Here is a 10,768-nt window from a genome sequence, read left to right as displayed (position 1 = left end):
TATGGGACCTTATAAATTGTTCTCCAAAGCCAACAAAGTTTTATTGTGACAGAAAACACAACATGGGGGAGGGGAACCACAATGTTCATGAAGATAGTATGTGATAGAAGAATTATTGAGACTATTTGGGTATCCATTTCTTAAAAAAAAAAACAGCTGTGGTATTTTGTATTATTGAATACTGATTATTAACTCTCTTCTCCAACTTCTCTTTTTCCTTTCTCCCAAATGGGTAACTATTTTCTTCCCAGGTATGAAATCTGTCTTCTCTCTATGGTGGAGAGTTCTTCCCCAATGGATTAAAAAAGAACCGTTTCTTGCCATGTTGACCATATCCTGCTTAAGTCTCTCCTCCAAGTCAATTACAAGAGTAAATGAAGAGAAAACACCATATTGAGTGAGATAACCCAGACTCAGAAAGACAAATATAATATGTACTCACTATAAGTGGCTTTTAAACATAAAGGAAAGAAAAACCAGCCAACAATTCACAAGATTGGAGAACCTAGATAACAAGAGGCCCCTAAGAGAGACATATTTGTCTAATCTACATGGGAAGTAGAAAAAGACAAGGTCTCTTGAGTAAATTGGGAGCATGGGGATCATGGGAGCAGGTAGAATGGGAGAGGGGAGAAAAGTAGGGGAGGGGAGAAAAATATATAGCTCAATAAAAACAAAAAATAAAGATAATATACACAGAATATTCTTGATACAGATAATATACAGAGAAGGATATTTTTTGAAAACACAGTTTGTTGCTTTTTTAAAAATAAAAGCTTAGAAAACCACCACCTAAATGTAATGACATTCTAAGAGGTGATGACCAAACTGACCATCATAAGATAACCTGCCAAAAAGACTGAAGCTTATTATATATGTGCGGCAGTTCTCAAATTCATACTCCTAGGCTGAGTCTTTCCTTAACTCAACATAAATAGTTAACTGACACCTCATTTTGAATGGATTATTTCAAACTCAATGTAATAAAGTTTATTCTCAAGAAAAAAAGAGCAAATGGAGACCCCAGACAATGAGTCCTTCAAACCTGGCCATCTGGGGATCCAGGACTATCCTTGATGATATTTAGAGATATTAACAGGCATGTTGAGTCCAGTTGCCACTTAAGCATTGTACCCACAGCTCCGCCAGTCTGTAAAACCCATTCTACTACAAAGCAAAGTGATTTTTTTCTATTCACGTCTCAACTTTACACAATTGAGCAAACTTAGACAAGACCCAAATCATTTTAAGTCCATGGATTTCTTTTTTACTAAGAAAATTATCAAAGAACTCTCTCCCAATTCTTAGTTCTCCATGTCACAAAACTCAAACCTAGACTGAGAATACTCAGGCTAGACTGAAAATAAACAGATGGACCAAGGCATTCACTCCACCTACAAAATTACCCAGATGAGACATTCCTACTTGCTTATTGCTCAATCTCATCTTGCTAAAGAAAGAAGCCTAGGGTGGGGACATTCTTAGTCAAATAAATTCCTAAAGAGACTATTCAGTGAGTGACGGTATCAGGTCTAAGAGAGACCCAAGTTCTGCATCACTAAGGGCGAGCCCGCACAGAGCCTGAGCGGATGACAGAGGCAGGTGCCTCTAGTTCCTCCCCTTCCTCTTCAGCTCTTCTGCTGGGACTCTGGCACAGATCCCCCTCTGTGGAGCCTTGACGCATTGTTTGAGAACGATAGATCATGATCTCAATCTCTTTGCTGTTGATTGCACGTTAGTCTTCTGAGTAGACGTTTTCATGATGGTGAATTCATCCCAGGGTTAGTAGGAAGACCCATTACAATGAACTACAGTCTGAGGGAACAGCATTTCTATAGTTGGGAAACTCACTGAGGACCCACAATGTATCAGTCATCTGCTAAATTCCACAATAAAAGAAAGAATGAGGCCTTACCCTGGAGGTGTTCACATTGTACAGTGCCAAGGTGACTGGCCATTGATCACTATGGATACCCGTATACAAACCTGTTTCAGGAAAACTGATTCTCCGGCTCAGATAGCAATGGGATCAGAGTGAAATACTGAAATCTTCCAGGTAGCAAGAAGGTACAAAGAATCAGATAATACATTTTGCAGAGTAACTGTTGCCATAGATGCAAGGCTTAGGTGGTGAGAAGTTTAGGGATTAAAAGTGAAAGAAGAGTCTAGAAGATCGGGGAATCTAGGTTGGCTCTGGCCCTTTGACAAATGTGTTCCTTAAATTAGATAATAGATATAACAGTGTGGAGACCGGAGGCTCTGCCTCCCCCAGTACACACCTCCTACTCCTCACTTGGTGACGGCAGCTTCTTTCCACAAACAGTCTGAGATTAGAACAATTTTAGCCAGTGGAACCAAATGAAAGGAGCAAAACTCAAAGGTGCAAAACCAAACTAGCAGGGACCCCATATAGTCTGGACAGCCGTGGGTCATTATTAATACTTTTATCCACTGTTTTCGAGGGAGGAGTCAGGTCTCTGTAGATTCATTTGATGGCTAGCGCAATGTCAAAAGCAACTTGGCCTCTGTCCTTGGTGATGATTCCTATTTTAGGTATTTATTGCCTGTTTTCGTTGTTCTTGTTGGACTCACTATGTAGACCAGGTTAGCCTCAAACTCAGAAAATCCACCTGCTTCTGCCTCCCAAGTGCTACCACCGCTGGTTTGCCTGTCCTTTTCAGACAGAGGAGGAAACCCCTGTCTGTCTTGATTGTTATTTTCTCGGCACATAGTTTCCATGCCTGCACAAAACAATCAGTCTGGTTGTTTTACCTTCTTCTACAGCAGTAGCCGACCATGTTAAGTACCGTGACAGTGGTGCGTGCCAAGGTGATCTCTGACAACGGGACATTAACTAGCGTTGGAGACAAGTTTCAGAGAAGGTGGCATTGATCACAGTGAGTAGGGCTTCATGAAGTGGAGTAGGAAGCAACATATACCAGAAAGAACAAAATACCATGGGCAAAACAAAGTTTCATGAAGAACGGTCAATTTCAAAGGCCATCCTGTTTCTCTGTGCTGTCCAGAAGCTCTTGCCTATGAAGAGTTCTTTATAAGACAGAAAATACAACTGAGAGAAAGGGTGTGGCGATGGGGTGGGTGTTTGGAGTTAGGCCATTCCTGTTTCCCAAATAACTGCAAACCAGGATGTGTATAATTCATCCCATTATAATTAAGCCTGGGATAAGGTGTTGTTTCTGAAGCCCTGGTTGAAATACAGGTGTGGACCTGGGAAGGCTGAGCTCTCAGGTACACCTAATTAAAGAGCTGGTTCTTGATCAACTTGACCTGACCTGTCTAAAAATCAGGAGAGGCAGAGGTTGTCTGGGAGACAGAGGACACAGGAAAGCAATTGAGGGTTGGGTATCTGGATTGAGGAGAGGTTGACGATGAGCTAACAAACTTTGACTTCTGGGCAATCCTCTGCGGAGGAGTTGGAGGAACACACCTTGCCCTAGATTCTTCAGGAATCCCATTGACAGGTCTTCCAGGTTCACAGTCCTAGACTTCTTTAGGGGTGGTCGATTCCTGGGCAATTAAACTGGGCCACTGCGGGCAACTCCGCAGTTTTAACCCTTTCCTCCCAGGTTCAGGCACGGGCCACGCTCTCATTCCTCCCCGCCGCGCCCAAGCCCGCGCCCCGGGGTTCCGGGACTGAGCATGCTCAGTAGCCGCCCGCGTCTAGCTCCCAGGGAAACCTCCGCACGCCCTCCCCAGCTGCTCTCGGTCGCCTCCTCGCCGCCGGCCGCCCAGGGTGCATCCCGGTTTGCAGGGCTCTCCACGCGACCCAGATTTCCGCCCCTCCCCCGCCCCTCCCGCGCCCGCAGCCAGTGCGGCAGCCGCGGCCGCCTCTGTCCAGCTTCCGCGAAGGGACCAGCCGCGGTTGTCACGGTCGCCAGTGCGTAGCCGGAGCGAAGACGGAGATGAAGACCACACTGGCGCTCTCCCGGAGCTGCTGAGCCCACCGCTGTCCCTGACCCGGTGAGTCTCGACTCCAGAGAATTCGAGGGGCGAATGCCCTTGGAGAAGAGAGAGGCGGCTGCTGAGCTGCGTAGGGGACAGCAGAAACGCTCGGGGTTGGGGACAGTGAACGGACGTGGATGAAAGTGCGCACTACCTGGGTTCAGGAGCGCCGGGGTCATCCAAGACTATAAATCCTCTTTCTCATCCTGAGCTTGGAAATTAACACCCGCGGCGCTGCGGGTCAGCGCTGGAAGCTGTTTGGGTCCCAGGGGCGCGGGTCGCCTAGCGACTGAACGCCACTGCAGGTGTCTAGGGAGGGATCCCAAGCCGGGGACAAAGGGCGGCCTGAATGGGACGAGTGGAGGGTCCTGGCCCCCGGGGAGCCCTTGGCCCTGCGGGTCAGGCCCCAGGGCGGTGCCAGGCGGTAGAGTGGCAGAGCTGTAGACCGGAGGTCTCCGGGTCTCCACCCCGAGCCAGGTCTGCGGGGCTGGCGCGCTGCGCCTCCTCCCACTGTGGGAAACTCCACTCTTGTAGCATCTCCCGGGCAGGTGCAGTTGAACAGGCAGGCAGAGAACAACAGCCCCGAGAGCTGTTAAAGAAAAGAAAGAACAGTATAGCGAGGCATGCTGTTTTTCCAAGTGCCTTTATTTCCAAGTGTGGGCACCGACTACTCCCCCTCTTGGTGTGTCTGCTCAACCTCTAAGTGGCGAGTCCGGTAACACACCTTATGAATATTTCAGAAACGACCTCACAGACTCGCTTGCTTCAGATCAAGTTTAATGAATATGTGTGGGAGCCTTTCTGCCCCACACAGACAGATGGAAGGCTCAGCCACTGCTTGGAGCTTTCCAAATTTCATGTCTTTCTCCCCATAAACCGAGAAAAAGACGTCACAAATCCCCGCGAGCTTTAGATTGGTGTCATAAATTGAGGCTGTCATTTGGAGAGACTGATTTTAGGCAGGCTTTCGGTCTTTGTTCTGCATCTCAGCAACGTGAGTGTGTGTGTTGTGTCGGTCGCTCGACAACCGTCCTTAACTGGTATTACCAATATGGTGGAAAGCAGGTAGCATGCCTACATTGGGATAAACGTCATAATTCCTTGTTGTCTTTGATACCACGGGGTAACAGCAGTCTTAGTCATTCTCTCCCTAGAAGTTTCCTTTTGAGGTCAACCTAGTTGAAATTTTTGCCAAAGGCACACATTCTCGTTATTTCTCACTATTGTGAGATATTTCTTCTTGCCCTCTCTCTTACGGGGGGGGGGGGGGGGGGGGATGCTTTCTCTGTAAGACATCGCTGTCAAGAGCAGCAACATGTTTTATTGCAGGGAACTTCCTGGATTGAAGCAGACTTACACTTTGAGCTGCAACTCTCACATACCATCACAATTAACCAGTAAACCAGCAAGCTGACATAAAGACGTAGCTGCCAGGACTCTAAGATGGTACACACTGGCCTACAAGGTCAGCCCTCTCCCCCCTCCCCGTCTGTGAGAGACAGGTAGGTAATCTGACCCATCTCTAAGGAATTCTGATGTTGACCCAAAGCTCAAGATTCCCTGTGAAGGATAATTCCCAGTCTTGCAAGTCAGCTTATACAAAGAAGAGGCTGGGGTGCTTCTGTTTACAGATGTTTCGCGTTTAGGAAAGGGTCTCCCTAAAAGATTGCTGCAGTCACATCACGGGCCGGCTCCATCTCTGCCTGCCTGGGTGCTTCTCCCAGCCTGAGGACAGAGAGTGCCGCTGTGCTAGACTAATGAGGAAAAACAGCACTGGGATGAAATTTTGCTTATTTTCTTTATTGTGTTCTGAGGATTCCACTGAAAATACATGAATGTTGGTCTCTGAGAGATTTTTGAAGCCAACATTGTCTTCTATGCTAAAAATTGTTGATGGCATTATAAGGGAACTCTAAGGAATTAACAAAATCAGGGAAATATTATGTAACAAGGAGCATTTCCTAAAGCGTGTCACCAAATCACTCAGGATGAGCCCCAGCTGCATTCACAGATGTAAAGTCTGGCTAATTGGGAAGTTTGCAGAGCTCCCACACAGACTTCCAGGTGTGCCAAGGAAGCCGACCCCAAGTCCTCCAAGAATGCTTTGAAATCAGTTCTTAGGATTTAGCAAAGAAAATTTCAGGCTGCCTCACTAAATTTTAATTTAAAATAAATAGTAAATACTGTTTTAATTTAAATATGTCACATGTGGTATTTGGAATTATACTTTAAGCATTATTAGTTGTTTCTCTGACATTTAGTTTGGACTGGGCAGGCATTTTATTTTCCTGGCAACCCCATAATGGAAAGGTATCTTTCCTCTTTTTTTGGGTCGCCTGTGAGTTGATAAAACAAAATGTAACAGAAATCATATGCCGCTCTGCGGACAATCTGGGGCAAGCTTAGCTCTTGAGTTATTGAGAATAGCTCATGCCTGAAAGCGAGTATTCTCGGTTCTGCACATCTTTGCTGAATGCTTCTACTTGTTAGGCTTTGTGAGAGTTGCCAAGAATCTGAAGATGAGAAGAAGCAGGGGCCGGAGATGTAGCAAGTCCCACATCAACCCGTGTAGGACTTGCTTTGTCAGAAGTGCAAGGAGTATATTTGTCTGGGGTGCGTAATGCAAAAGCCTGGAGGAAGACGCAGAATTCTGCTAGATAGCTCCATCAAGGAACGAAACAGTCAGCTCCCCGGCTGTGTTGGCAGGGCTGGCTTCAGGTATGAGAATGAATTCTTATCATGGGAGAAGAGGAATGAAGAGAGTGACATGGGAACAGAATGAAGCCAGCAGTTTCAGAATTTTTATCTGGTAGTCTCAGTTAGAAACACAGAACAGTGTGTCCTGAATACAGTGTTTCAAAGCACTCCTCCCCATCTTCCAACTTTTGCATTGTTTCCTCCCCCACAAGAGACTTGTAAGTAGTTGCGAATGGCAATGAAGAAGGAGCAGAAATGAGGCAAGGGTAGGGACTGGCAAATGGCAGTTAGGCAAAGGTATCTCTGCAGAAAAAAAAAAAAACTTTTAATTGTTTTGAAATGTGTGTGGCTGTTTTGCCTGCGTATATGTCTGTGCACCACATGTGTACTTGGTGCCCTTGGAGGCCAGAAGAAGGCAACTGATCCTCTGGAACTAGAATTACAGACGATTGTTAGCTGTCATGTGGGTGCTGGGAACTGAACCTGGGTCCCCTGGAACCTCCTAGCCTCTTCTCCAGTGAGCCATCTCTCCAGCCCCTCTCAATGCATTTTACAAAGCAGGTCACCTGCCTTTGATAGCATTATTGTGCCCTTTCATTGTTCCACTGCCATCCTGGTCTCTTTAGATGAACATGCCACCACACAGTATCGGACTGCGTTGCTTCTTTAAATTTTACTTTGACATAAATGGAGACATTTAAATGTATCCGATGAGATGCCGATCAATCGGTTTCTTTGGGTACACTTTCTTGAAAAGAGATAAGCATATGTTTAGATTTTCACAAATCTGTTGCTCTGAGGGGGAAAAGACATTAAATTGCTCTCATTTTCTGTTTCCGTGAGTTGTCTTGAAGGAAGCACATGCTGGGGACGGAGAGAAAGTGTATCTCACAGAAATAGCACTGTGCGAAAATGACCATATGCTTGTAGTATCAGAGAGTACCTACTTAGTGTTCTAAGGAAAATTAATTCCAAGGCAACACCACAGCAAACACAGCTGTGTCTGTAAAGACACTGAAAGTCCTAGCTCTGACGGTCAGGGTGGGGTGTGGCATGGGAGCTGGGGGTTAAACCCATGCAGTTCATGGAGAAACTGGTCGCTTGTTTTTCATGATTCTAATTGGCAAAACTGCAGTGTTGATCTAGAATGCCAATCTAGATTGCCCTTCTGTCAAGAAACCTAGCTGTCTTCACAATCATCCTTCGGAATGGCCTCAAATGTCTAATTATGCATATGTGTGGATAATTCTCACTTCAGTTTTTTTTTCCCTTTAAAAAAAAGGCGCTGGGGAGTGTACCTAGGTTTTTATGGATGCCAAGCAAGCACTCTAGTACTGAGCTGTATTACATCCCTGGGGGGGAAAAAACTTAATTTTGAGAGTCTCACTAAGTTATTCAATGTGGCCTTGAACTTTCTCTATAGTCAAGGAAGGTTCTGAACCCACCTGCCTGAGCTTCTTGAGTAACTGGGATTAACAGGCCTGACCCATGAGGCCCAGCTCATATTCTACCGCAAATTCTCAAAATCCTAAGAATTACCCTAGTCTTATCAAATAAACGACCATCATCTAAGACAGAGCAGAAAACAATTTGATTCAGGAACTTAGACCGGTCCTTTTTGCAAAAGGTCAGACGTTCTCCTGCCTCATAATTCTGAGTTTATATGAGAGAAAAAAAAACTGTGGCCAAGGGACATACCGACATTATTAAAGTTCACGGCAATTAGAGTCTAGGTCTTGTTTTCAGCGAGGTTTCCCGGGGACGTGCACAGCTTATTACAGGAGGCTTTACTGCAGTGGTCCCCAGTGACAGCTTATGTGAGCTGTCACCCAGAGAGCCTCAGGTGATGCCAGATGCTCATTCACCGTCTGAGTCCTTAGTAAACATCCTGAAATCAAACACTCTGCATACAGAATGTCTTGGTATCCCATGAGCATGTAACCTTCCAGCCCCCTCGTGCTGACCGCGGGAAAATAGCATTGTATCTTACTCCAGTTTCTGGGCTGTAAAATGAAAGACGTGAAAGTAAAAGAATAACGATGTGATTCTAAACCCGATGTCGGTATCTATAAAATAAACTTTGAGGCCTTGCTGTGGTTTCAATAGGTGAACAGCTTTGTTCTCAAAGAAATCGGAAACTTCTGGAAAGAGAGTATACTCTAAATGATGCTTCACATGCCATTGAAATAATTACACAGATTGGATTTTTTTTTTGATTTTTACATTTTTGAGGTGAAGCAATTTGATTGTTGCATAAGTAGAATTTATTAAGCTCCTTTAATAGATCAGTCTCAGCTGGAGGTAGTGGTGCACATAACTTTAGCCCCAGCCTTTGGGAGGAGAAGGCAGGCAGATCTCCAATCGTTCAAGGCCAGCCTAATACACAGGATGAGTTTCTGGCCAGGCAGGGACTCTATCTCGAAAGAAAGAAAGAAAGAAAGAAAGAAAGAAAGAAAGAAAGAAAGAAAGAAAGAAAGAAAGAAAGAAAGAAAGAAAGGGAGAGGGAGGGAGGGAGGGAGGGAGGGAGGGAGGGAGGGAGGGAGGGAGGAAGGAAGGAAGGAAGGAAGAAAGAAAGAGTTTCAGACATCCCCCCCCCCCCCCCCGCCAGAAAAAAACAAAGATCAGTCCCTGCAGTGGAGATGACTCAGACAGTAAAGACACTTACCTTCAAGCCTGATGACCCAACTTTCACCCTGGGCCCCACATAATGGAAAATGAGAACAGACTCCAGCAGATTGTCCTCTGCTCTCTACATACACTGTGGTGCATGCCCGTGCACACTCAAACACACACACACACACACACACACCAAACTAAAGAAATAATAAGTGTAATTTTAAAGACCAATCACAAGCAAGCTAATGAATGGCACAGGTTCAGAGTTTCTCACATGCTCTTGCACTGAAGTTTCCATTTTAATTATTAGGCCCAACTTATTAATTAAAAGCCAGATGTAAGAGCTTATTTAAGCCACTGTAACTCTCCTTCCTATTTTCCCTTGTGCAACTAGGTGGTGAAAAGCTGACTTTAAAAGAACTATGTGTGTCTGTGTATGCATGTGAATGCCCGTGTCCTCAGAGACCAGGAGAGGACATCAGAGCTCCTGGAGCTAGATTTAGCCAGGTGGTGGTGGCGCACACCTTTAATCCCAGCACTCGAGAGGCAGAGGTAGGTGGATCTCTGTGAGTTCGAGGCCAGCCAGAGGCCACTCTGGAACTACAGAGTGAATTCCAGGACAGAATCCAAAGCTACAGAGAAACGCTGTCTCAAAAACAAACAAACAAACAAACTGTTGTGTGGCCCCTGACATGTATGTGCCACTGACCACTGTGTCGTGTCCCCAGTCCTGGCCAAAGGTTTTGATAGTTTTATTCATGATGAAGCTAATCGTTTCTTTGTCCCATAGATTTTTTTACTTTTTGTTTTGTTTTAGTTTAACAGATAGCCTCAATGGCATGAATTCTGTTCTCTACATCTTTTTTTTTCTCCCCTGGGTGGCATTGTAAATATGTGAAATGCCAATCAGACACTGGAGAGCATTTGTTGTGTAAATACATTTCTTCTTTTGTCTTTTAAATGAAGCAGAGAGATATTCTATTCAAAAGCTGAAAGACAAATTTTTCTAAAAGTTGTGTAGTGTAGTAAACCCTTTACTTTTTTTGTTTGGGGTTTGTTTGTTCTGTTTTTGAGACAGGGTCTCTCTCTCTCTCTCTCTCTCTCTCTCTCTCTCTCTCTCTCTCTCTCTCTCTCTCCTATGGAGCTCTGGCTGTCCTGGAACTGGCCCTGTAGACCAGGCTGGCCTCGGATTCACACAGTTCCTACTACCTCTGCCTCCTGAGTGCTGGAATTAAAGGCATGCATCACCATGCCCAGTTTTGACCCCTATATTTTTGTAATATAACATTTTCATTTATTCTTTGAGAATTTCACAGAAGCGTTCAATAGATTTTGAAAACCTACCTTCTCTCCCTTCCTCCAACTATGGACAAACCCCAACACATCCTCTCCAGAGTTTTCTCTTGCTCTCTTCCTCCTTCTTTCTTTCTTTCTTTCTCTCTCTCTCTCTCTCTCTCTCTCTCTCGCTCTCTCTTACTTTTTAATAATCCAC

At 45.1% G+C, this 10,768-nt stretch overlaps 1 protein-coding gene across 4 annotated transcripts in view; it reads left to right on the top strand.

Annotated features, from left to right (window-relative positions):
- The first annotated feature begins 3,701 nt into the window (after positions 1 to 3,701).
- Positions 3,702 to 10,768, top strand: part of Elmod1 (ELMO domain containing 1) — a 57,806-nt gene continuing 50,739 nt past the window's right edge. For 2 of the 4 annotated variants that reach the window (XM_085688768.2, XM_085688767.2), the window contains exon 1: positions 3,702 to 3,981. The gene's annotated coding sequence lies outside the window, so the exon portion shown is untranslated. The remainder of the gene's footprint in view (positions 3,982 to 10,768) is intronic. The other 2 variants (XM_048417317.3, XM_085688770.2) reach the window with 1 other exon arrangement.

Source organism: Myodes glareolus, chromosome 4, assembly GCF_982192425.1.
Source record: "Myodes glareolus chromosome 4, mMyoGla1.1, whole genome shotgun sequence".
Classification (NCBI taxonomy): Eukaryota; Metazoa; Chordata; class Mammalia; order Rodentia; family Cricetidae; genus Myodes; species Myodes glareolus.
This window is presented reverse-complemented; position numbering and strand designations above follow the sequence as displayed.